Below are 11,271 nucleotides of genomic sequence, written 5' to 3'. Positions count from 1 at the left end.
TAATAATAACAATAATAATAATAATACGTGATTTACTATTCATGTAATAGTTTCATCTTACTAGCTAACTAGTTAAAGACCATACGAAAGGGCCTTTGGCCTAGCGGTATATGACGTTATATAAAAATCATTTACTTTGACTCACTAGTATAATTATCAAACTAAAACAAGCAGGGGCGTGGATCAAGCCGAATAATCAACGGCGTGTCATTACTTTTGTATGTTTTATATAATGGAACACGAGCTACTCAAGCTCAGCTCGAAAAAAAACTCGAATGAGCCGGGCTTAAACGAGCTTGAGCCCGAACCCGCACCTAAAAAACAAGCTCGTAATAAATGAGACCGAGCTTCACTTATCGAGCTCGAGCCGGCTCATGAGACTAAAACGAGCATACTGTTTTATGTATTTTTCTATATGTATATAATTATTAATATTTAAGGTTGACTCCGCTCGTTTGCACCCCTACAAAAAAAGTTAATCGAGCCGAGCTCTAGCTTTAAAAAGTTAAATGAGCTCGAGCCTAGTCGAGCTTAGGGTCGACTCCACTCGTTTGCACCCCTACACAAAATAAACCCAATTTTAAATCGGTGTCACAACAATATCGAATCAAACTAAAAAATATAGATAATATGGAATCATTTGTTTCACAATATCAAATCAAAACAAAACTTAAAGATATGAGGCATCATTTGTTCCGAAATAAAAGAAACACAATTACACAATATTATTTAATTTGGGAAACAACATCTTTACATAATTCACTTGCTTCATCCTATGGAGAAACTCTTGCAACAAATAACCAGAGAAATCGGGATGTCAATCCCCTCTATTTTTGTGTTCCTTTCCAATTATTCAAACCCCATTACGCGCCAGTTACTCCCTCACAAAACCCTCTGCTCTGACTCCCCTATTTGCGTGCTCTTGAAGTCGTGCAAAGAAGTTTTGAACCAAGACTCACTCAGTCGATCGAGATTTGCAGAAGATTAGGTATCAATTGAACTTTTTTCCATATAATAAACATACTCAACCAGTAATAGATGATATGATATCTGAATATGTTTACTTATGCACTGAATATGATTATGTGGTTGAATTGATGGCTTTCCGTTGTCGAGGATTTAGGTTTTTAACTACAGAACTGATAGCTTCCCACCAATTCGGGGTTAGGATTTTTTTATTCAATTTTGCATTTAGGTTTCTTACTAATGAATTGATAACTTTCATGTTCAAGCATTTTGTTTAATTTAAATACAAACATGTTGTCCATAGTTTTAATAAAGTTACTTTTAAAGGTTATTTTTTTAAAGAAAAAAAGGCCTATTTAGTACTACACATTTGATCTTTTTATTATGGTCTAATAATATGCAGTTGATTTGTTTGTGTTTTGGTTCAAAGCACTGGTTGTGTAATGTGTATCGGCAAATCAGTTGGTGGCCGAGGGAAGTGCATCAGCTAGAATACCAACAAAGAACCGTAGATGCAAGTCTAAAGACATTACAACTACCGGTATATATCATAACGTTTGATAATTAAGCAATATTGCCGCTAAAGTTAGGAGATTGGATTTCAAATTGCAGGTCTTGAGTTCGATGCTAGTCCTGGACCACTTTTGATTTTTTTTCTTTTTAATTTAAATGCCAACTTAATTTGAAAAACAATGTAGGGATCCATTCCAAGACATGTTTGAATTAGAGAATTCGGTAAACAACGGATTAAAGTGGGTTGGTTTTAACTTTTAACACTTTAGTTTCTAATTTATTTCTCACAGATTTGTATGTTTCTTTTGGGATAACAAGGGATTAGAGAGGGTTGGTTTTACTTATATGTGATGTAGGGGTGAGCAAAGTCCATTACCCGACCAGACCCGATGAATACCCGACCTGAATCAAGATGATTGGAATCATCTTTGCGACTATTGGGAGTCAGAAAAAACCCGGGTTAGTATGTTGATTTTATTTACAAATCATAATTTATATTCACTAATTATGTTCTTATTTTTTCGGGTTCTGACATGTATGTTGAGTTTTAATTTTGTAGAAATATAGTGATCAAATGGAACTTAACAGAAGAAACCAAGTAATTATAAGCAGGGGGCTCTCGGTCGATAGCCAATCATGCATCCAAAATTGTAAGTTTACGCTTTTCAACCAGATTTTGAGAGCACAATATCTACAAATGATGCTGGTGAAGATGATGGTTTGAATGGACTACACAACGAAAGTGACAATACTATCTAGGCAGTTAGTTAAGACGTTTATTAGTTTTTTTCTCTATTACTCTTCTAAATTTCAGAATTGATGAACTGGTGCTATTTTGATTTTCATTGGCTATTGTTATGACATTAATGCTTGAGTTATAGTGAGTTTAAGAAAGCTAGAATCATATTGACGAATAATATTAATGTTGTGTGAATGAGAATGGTTTAATATATAAAACTATAAATTCTATCGGGGACTACTTTTTAGTCCTAGAATATATTTGTAGCAATTGTAAATGAATCTTAGGGATTCAACTATAATTGTATTTGCAACTATTTTTTAGTATGTAAAGAACCATATTGAAAGTAACACATCGTATTAGAGACTAAAAGATAGTCACTAAAAAAGATATTTGGGACTAACTTAAGTGACTAATTTTCAGACCCTAAATAAACATATTGGAGACAAAAAATATTTGTTATCTTAAACTGATTATTAGTCCCTAAAAGTACATATTAAGTACTAAAGTAACATAGTATGTGAGACTAATTTTTAGTACTTAAAAGAAGCATATCAAGGACCGAAATCATGTGGTACTTGAGACTAATTTTTAGTCTCTAAAACATCTTATTGGATACTGATTTGACATGGAATCACGAACTTAGCAAAACTTATTAGGGACAATATAGACATGTTTCTTGGACCGATTTTCAGTCCTTAAAGTAATACACCTGGGACTAAACTATCGTAGTATCCGAGACTAATTTTTTAGTCATAGAAGAAATGCATCAGGGACTAAAATGACGTGGTACCGGGAGGTAAGTTTAGGACTGAATTTTTATGTATCTGAGACCGACTATTAGTCCTGTTTGGTGTCGTACAATAGGGACATATTTTTAGTTGTTAAAACCATTATCTAGTACTAGGTATCCAGGACTGGCTGGGGACTGGCAAATCAGTCCCCGATAACCATTAGGGACTGATTCTTACGCATCAGATACTGATTTTTCAGTCCCTAAAAGTCATTTTTTTGTAGTGTTTTAAACAACCTACAAGGGTTGAGGCCAATCCAAGATTCATCATCTTCAATATGATGAAACTTGTGTTTTGGTGAGAACTGTGAACTGTGGAAGCCTTGGCTTTCCAATCTAGTTCCACTACCTCGCTTATTGATTTGTTACTTGTCTTCTTACCACTAGGTCACTAAAACAACATCCTATACATAAAGTGAACAAGGCTACATCATGCCCCCCAAACATTTTCCATGCTTGGGATGAACGCATCTAGCTAGCTCACTTGGTTGTTTAAGTGACTTAGACAAATACTATGTAGCTTCGAAGCATCAATGTAAGTCAATCCCGCCTCGCCTCCAACATTTGCCATGTTGGGTATGACACGCCCGGGTTGTTCTTACTTGGCTACTTAGCAAGCTTAATTAGTTGTACTTTTACTTTATTCATGACCAACCGAGCTATCAACTACTCTTGTGACTTTGTGCTTTGGTGAATCATATAATGAGGTTTACTGAATGTTCATCATCCTACCTCCTTGCATGACCACTTCCATGGCTCCTTACCTTACTTTACTTTACTTTACTTTACTTTATGTTTATATACCTTAACTCTTGAATTTCTAATCTAATCCATTAAACAACAACTGCAACTTACACACCTATGTTTCCCTCTAGGGTAACTTCGGTGTTCCAACAACTCAAGACTCTTTACTCGCGTGTCATTTGGAAGCTTTGCAAACCGTGAGTATACATGACCCCCTTTTTAATTTTAGACACTTTTGGGGTGCAATACATATGACTTATTAAATTCACATAATCACATACATATATGCTTGACATAAACAAACAATCCTTTATACATGCTTAATACGTGATGCTTAGAAATTCATACATGCTAGAAGCCGTTCTTGCACTATTCTTGTCATTAACTTCGTGCGAGCCTTCCTTAACATGTATAGCGCTATAGGAGGAGCACACCTCCCGTATTCTTGTGGTCATGTTAAGTTATACAAAAACGGTCTTGTCGTTGCGATGACATGATTACGCTAGTGGAATCTTTGGGTTGACAGTTATGTGATGCATGCTAGTATTGTTATGATATGCCTTGTATTTGGTTATGCCATGAGGATTTGTTTAAACCGCTTTATACTTATACTAGTAATTCAAACTTGTATGCTCGCCAATGCTCTTTTGTGTTGACATGTACTTTAATATGTATTGTAGGATCTTGATGATGTCACGTTGAAAGAAATCTAGTAGAACGGCTAGACACGCACTTTAAATTTTAGTTCATGTATTATATTTTGTTTTTCCATGTTACAAGTTGTTGTATTTTGCTTCCAAACATTGTACTTTTGCTTTAGTAATGAAATGAAGTTTTGATTATTAAATACTTGTCACAAATAGTCGTTATGAAGTCTCTTGCAATCTTGTTTTCGTCTCGCTCTGATGTTTCCGCCACCAGTTGGGGTGTGATAATTGTCACACAATAAACTCAACTTTGCATCTTGATTTCTAGATGTAAGAACATTCATCTCTCAATATCATTCTTGTTCTTGTGATTATTTAAACACTAACATATTTGAAGATTAAAAGGGAAACCTACTTTCGTTAAAAATATTGAACAACAAGAGAGAATAAAATAATCTATACCCTAATCCACAAATGAAACTCTTTATAAAATTCAAGACAAGTAGAAAGAAGTTGATAACCTCTCAACCCTTTTCAATAGCCACACAAGTTTTCACTCAAGATTTTCTCTCATCTCATGAATAAATATGAACCCTGCTTAATAATTCCTATATATACAATCTAACATAACCATAATCTTAACATAATAAACAATAAATTATTCTTAATTTGTATTATAGTTAATTGGTATTAAGTCAAACATTAGTAAATTGTGTAACAATTAAAAGTGACTTAATTTCAAATTTCTTTAGAAACCGTAAATGTGTATGTTAGGCAGATAACAAACTTTTTTTCAAAATTATCAATAATCTTCATGAAATTTGTGTTATTAGGGTGGACGGAACCGAGCCAGGATGGGAGATCGCTAGTGAGGACACGAAGGCAAATGGGAATATCAATGTTGGGCTGGAGAGGATGGTTGTCCTGGTTAGGATTGATTGTGAAGCGTAAAATAGTACAAATCAGGATGGATGAAGGTTGCAGGCGATGGGGATGATAAATATGTCGGATCCGTGCCAATTTGTACTGAGCCAAAGTTTTATCCTGATTGAGAGGATAGATTTCGTGTACCCTTGCAACACCAACCTGTTTAAAGTAATTATTTTTTTTATATTTGTTAATGCTACAAATTTTTCAAAGATCAATTCAATAACTCTGAAGTTTGCCTAAATATAAAGAAAAAAATGTATTTTATTATGTAAACGAATAACATATTTAAGAAAAATATAACAAAAATAAAATTGGGTAGAAACAAAAACAATATGTAAACTAATAACATAATTAAGAAAAATATATCAAAAATAAAATTAGGTAGAAACAAAAACAATGTGGATGAGGCATTTATGAAAGGGCAAAAAAGGGAAAAATGTTTATGTCCAGAATGATTTCCACTTATTATTCCACCCACACGTGAATTAGACATATCTTTTGACTAAATTACTATCATGACATCATCCATTTTTCTTATTTTCTTGTCCCATTCACCTAATTTTATTAGACCTAAGTTGGGGTTAAATTTTTTTTTTTTTATGAAAAAGAAACAAAAAAATCTATTTGTTAGGTATATTTGTATATTGTTAAATAAAAATCTATTTTTGTAAGTATAAGTTAAAAGTTCAAATCTATTTTAGTTTTATGAATAGTTAGAACTAGATTTATGTTCTTCCCGCGTTACGGGACGCCAAGTCGAATATTTCTCAATTTGATAACATGTACGTCTGTGTTTCATTTGTTTGTATATACTACTTATAATACTATCTCAATAAGAATTACATCGACACATAGATAAAGTAATTTTGTTAAAGTGAAGGAGTAGTATCGTTTGTCCACCAACAACACATGCTCACTATTCCCCCGGCTTGGGCGGGGCGCTAAGCCGAATATTTCTTAGTTTTATAGTATGTACGCCCGTGTTTCGGTTACTTGTAAATACTACTCTTAGCACGATCTTAATAAAATAATACATCGAGACGTTGATAAAAATACGCTCGTCAAAGAATTTTTTTAATAAAGTTTAGGAGTTGTAAAGTAAGTTATTAAAGTCCATGAGTAGTAGCGTTTGTCTACCAATAGCAAACGATCAGCATTTCCCTAGGTTGGTTCGTCATGGCAGCAAGGGAAAATGCTAGAAAGTGAAACACTAAGTGAGCAAAAGTAGAGGGACTAAACATTTATATTACCAAAATTAAAGCAAATGGACAAATACTCATATAAACAAAGTTAACCAATAAAAAGAAAGTTTTTAAAAGCAGAAGGGCTATACATGTATATTAACGGAGTTAAAGGTTTAAAAGGAAAAAACAAAGACACGTGGTAGAGCATGGGTGGGGCAAGCACTATCCCTGTCCACACTCTTTAAATATATACTAGTAGTAAGACCCGTGTGCAAACACGGGTGGTTTTTAAAAAGACCATGCATAACACATTTTAATAGAAAGGAAAGATAGGTATATAGATATTGTACCAAAACGTGTTATCTATTATAGCTAATAGACAACTATAAACATAGATCATCAGTTAATATATCAGTTACAAACGACTATTTCCATTCTCATTTCCAAAAAACGGGGTACCCACCTATTGACAATGTAAACTACTTATAGACATAAGTACATATAAAAGATGTCTAACAAACTTAATAGAATTTGAATACAACTTAAGTTTCAACAAACATTAACTACGAACACACGATCACCTGCCTCAACAGCTTTCACCAAAGCTCAATCAAGGTTGATCAGGCCTTTGACTTCCAGTAGTTCTTTTACTTCAACAGACGACAGGTCTTCAACTAGGGATGGCAATCAAACCCGAACCTGCTGGATAAACCCAAAGCCCGACACATTTGGGACGGGTTTGGGTTCGGTTAATCGGGTTTGGGAATAGTTTTTATTTTTTTCGCGGGTTTGGGACGGCTTTGGTATTTAGTGATACACCCGTTTACCCGACCCAATTACCCGATAAAGTGTACCCGTTTACTCGATTGTATACCCGATATAATTTCTTTTATATTATTAAGTATGTATATATATATGATACATCCATTTTTTACACATATAGGTATTCTATTCCGTATACATTCTAGTTATTTGATATATATTTTTATAATGACAATACAAAATGTAACCGGTTAGTAGTTAACCGATAAATACCCAATGGGTTTTGAGATAAGTATACCCAACGAGTAATCTTTTTAAATTAACAGGTTTATCCGAAACCCGCGGGTATACCCGATACCCGATGGTATTTACTCGCTAGAAACCCGACGGGTTTGGGACAAGCTTATCTAACCGGGTTTGGGATTACCTACACCCGTCCCAAACCGGACCCATTGCCATCCCTATCTTCAACAGACTTTAGACTTCAGCAGATCTGTGTGTATAACATTCTTTATAAATCAGCAGACTTTAGAAATCAGTAGATCTTTGTGTATAACAGTCTTTGTAGATAAGCAAACTCTGATGAGACTATCCGATGATGATGCTCAACCACTGATGAGGCTGAGTAGTGCTTTCCATTAAGGTTGATTAGGCTTTTGACTTCAACAGTACTTTGACTTCAGCAGATGATTGGTCTTCAACAGTCTTTACATCCAACAGAATTTTGCATAACAGTCTTTATAAAACAATCAGACTTTAGAGATCATCACTTGTTGAGTGCCACTGCCATTGGAGGGAAATAATGTTGAGACACTGTTATTGGGGATCATCTGTGTTAGGATCTGAGTTTACTTGATTGCGTTGTTTTATAAGAAGTGTAACATGAAGAAGATAAATAAATGATCAAATGCAGCAGAATGAAGTAAAACTTTGTAACACAATCAAGGAGAGAACAGTTTTCATCATACAAGCTTTTTAATCAACATATTGAAATACAAGGAACCAGTGTCATCTTCATCAACTTTATTCTCTCATCAACTTTTCCCGGATTTGCCCTTTGAATTGGAGCTCAAAATCCAACGAATGAGTGTCATCTTCATCCCTTTCTAGTTGAAGGTTCATTAGATCTTGGAGGTCATCTGCATTCAGACCAAATGCATCCCCCTTGATAGTTTTTCAACTCCACCATCAGACATGAATAGTGTCAATACGTGCGTATCTTTGTCAGACTTCCACTTTAGAATTTTTGGGTCTGATGGGTTTCTTGGGAGAAGTTTTATTTGTGATGATTTTGGAGATTGAGGTCTGCTTGACAACCTTTGAAGTGTTTTAGCAAACTGAGCTTGAAGTTGTAGAGAAGCATCATCCAATCCAAACTGTAACTGATTTCTGACAGCCTTTTTTCTAAATTCACCATCCCTCTTTTCATCTTCGTCATCAGTCTGTTGTCTTTTTCTTTGGTTCAAGACACTGATGGATACATCAGATGAGGAGAACAACTTTTTAGTAGAACGGGTCTGCCGAGCCCTATCAGTGGTTTCATCATCATATACTGGCTTCTTAGGAAATGTTGGATCAGTCTTTCTGAGTTCTTCTAACTTTTTGTAAGTTAGATCAACATCCTGCTTAGTCCATCTTGTAATGGATCTAGCAGTCCCATAGTTAGCTGGTACAAGTTCTGCTCTCATTCTTTTGTACCTCAAAGCTTCATCCACATCAACCTTCTTGTATTTGTTCCAGTTGGGTGCAGATTTCTTCATTTTAGGATCCTTGTTCATCATTTCAATTCTATTAACCTCTTCTTTGAGATCTTTAAGAGACCAGTCTTTGAAATCAGACCTGTAGGCTTTGTAGGGCTTGTCTCTCATGATGATATCCAGATAATCAATCTTCAGCTCCTTTTCAAGCACAACATCTGGTGGCAATTCTGAGATAGACTTACTAAGGTCTCTAGCAAAGTCCTTCAATTTCCTGACCTTACTAAGCTCATGTGAATAAGTGCCCTGGTAATCCATGTCACATTTCCTTTTACTTACCAACTTGGCTATTAACTCGGCTTGTTTAGCTTTCATCTTCATGTATTCATAAATATTATGTTGTTTACTAAAGCCTTGCAGTGATGGGAAAATTCTTTTGGATTTTGAATTGCAAACAGTTTCAGAGGATATTTAACTACCAATGGAATGTTTTAGGAGGTGGGAGCAGTGGGTGGTTGTTTGATTGGGTTGGTTTGTGGAAGTGATGAAAGTGGAATATATGGAGCAGATGATACGGGAATTGGTGCTGGTATTTCATTTTCTTCTTCATGCATCATGAACTTTCTTTTTCTGGTATAAGCAGATTTTGGAGGAGGAGGAGTTTTAGATGGAGAATATGCTTTGGGTGAAAAGGTTGTTTGTGAATGGAATCTTTGTGGTGTTGGTGGTTTTGTTGATGGTGGAGGATCAAAGTGAGTAGAATCAGTGGATTGACTAACAAATGTTGAAACCACTGGTGTCTCAACAGCTGTTGTCTTAACATCTGATGATGTTTTTGGTGCATCAACATCTGTTACTATGGAAGATGGTGGTGGTGATGAGGTATTTGTTTTCTGCTTTTTGTGAGGTGGTTTTTATGGTGAAGGTTTAGGTTTGGATGTATCAGTGTTTGACCTTTTAGAACCAGCAGTGGTTTTAGGTTTGGTAGCAGCAGTGGTTGGTTTTTGTGGTGGTGATTTACGTTTAAGGAATGTGGCAACTGGAGGTTTGTTGTGTTTGTAAGATTTTCTTCTGGTTGAGGTTCCAATGTTCAGCACTTTGTTTTCTTTCTTCATCTTTTTCTGTAACTCCTGCCTCAGAACACCTTGTCTACTTTCTTCTGTATCCTTTCTCTTCTGCTTTGCTTCAATCTCCTTATCTGTCTGTTTGTTAAGGGTATCATCAGTTCCTTTTTTCTTACCAGTGTCAGATTTTCCAGAAGATTTTGCAGAAGTATTCTTGGCAGGTCTGAATTTTGTTTTGGCTGATTCCTTGGTGTTGGTTTGCCAAAGTTTCATGGAATCCTTCTCCCCTTTTTTGGCATCATCTTCATCATCTTTTTCAAAGATTGGTGCAGGGTTAGTGCCAGCTAACTTCGCAAGGGATTCTTTGATGCCCTTGATATCAACCTGTGTGTCTTTGTATCTTGCATCAACCATAACTCTAATCAACTTGTTGGTGCATGTTTTGTGATAACAGCTTAATAGTTTGTTTATTTAGTCTTTGGATATTTTGTATTGGGCTTAGCATATTGGTTAGGGAGTTATTTCTGTGTAATGGGCTTGGAGAATGGCCTAGCCCAGACCAAAGCCCATGTGCAAAGCTTGTCCTATAAATACAAGGCTTAGCATTAGGGTTTAGGTTAGCTATTTAGAGATATTGGAGACATTGAGAGCGAGTTAGAGAAATCTACAGAGATTGGCTGAGAGATTTCGTGTGGGTCTTGAATTGATTGTAAACTTCGTGTTGGATAATCAATAGAAGATCGGATTGAAAGTGCATCGTGTTCTTGATTCTTGTTCTACTCGTTTTTTGTGAAATCTAATCTAGGGGACTCCGCACTCTAGGTTAGATAGACAATTCTGTTACGATCCGCACGGTTTAAGGGGACCTACAATTGGTATCAGAGCATTAGGCTCTTGATTGGCTTGGTTCAGAATCGTTTTCTGCAGAAAATCGAAAGTTTTGGGCGTTTTTGGAGGCTGTGTTCGTGTTCTGCTGGTGTTTTCGGATAAACTGCTTGCATTTCGGGCCATTACTGATAGATATCTTGCATTTCTGATCAATTTCGGACCAGAAACAAGCATTTCGGACCAGAATACTTGCATTTCGGATAGAAAACAAGCAATTACGGACCATTTCGGATCTACTAATTGCATTTCGGATCATCTGACTTGCATTTCGGATTTTCAGACCTGCATTTCGGATCATCAGGCTTGCATTTCGGATTGGAGTGTTCCATTTCGGATTAATCAGT

At 35.6% G+C, this 11,271-nt stretch overlaps 1 long non-coding RNA gene across 1 annotated transcript; it reads left to right on the top strand.

Annotated features, from left to right (window-relative positions):
- Positions 1 to 694: 694 nt before the first annotated feature.
- Positions 695 to 2,396, top strand: LOC110911100. The gene is made up of 3 exons (XR_004880453.1): positions 695 to 988; positions 1,397 to 1,938; positions 2,039 to 2,396. It is a non-coding gene; the product is annotated as an uncharacterized LOC110911100 (long non-coding RNA).
- The last annotated feature ends 8,875 nt before the right edge of the window (positions 2,397 to 11,271 follow it).

This window comes from Helianthus annuus, chromosome 15 (genome assembly GCF_002127325.2).
Source record: "Helianthus annuus cultivar XRQ/B chromosome 15, HanXRQr2.0-SUNRISE, whole genome shotgun sequence".
Classification (NCBI taxonomy): Eukaryota; Viridiplantae; Streptophyta; class Magnoliopsida; order Asterales; family Asteraceae; genus Helianthus; species Helianthus annuus.
Note: the sequence above shows the minus strand (reverse complement) of the source record. Positions and strands in the feature narration are given on the sequence as shown.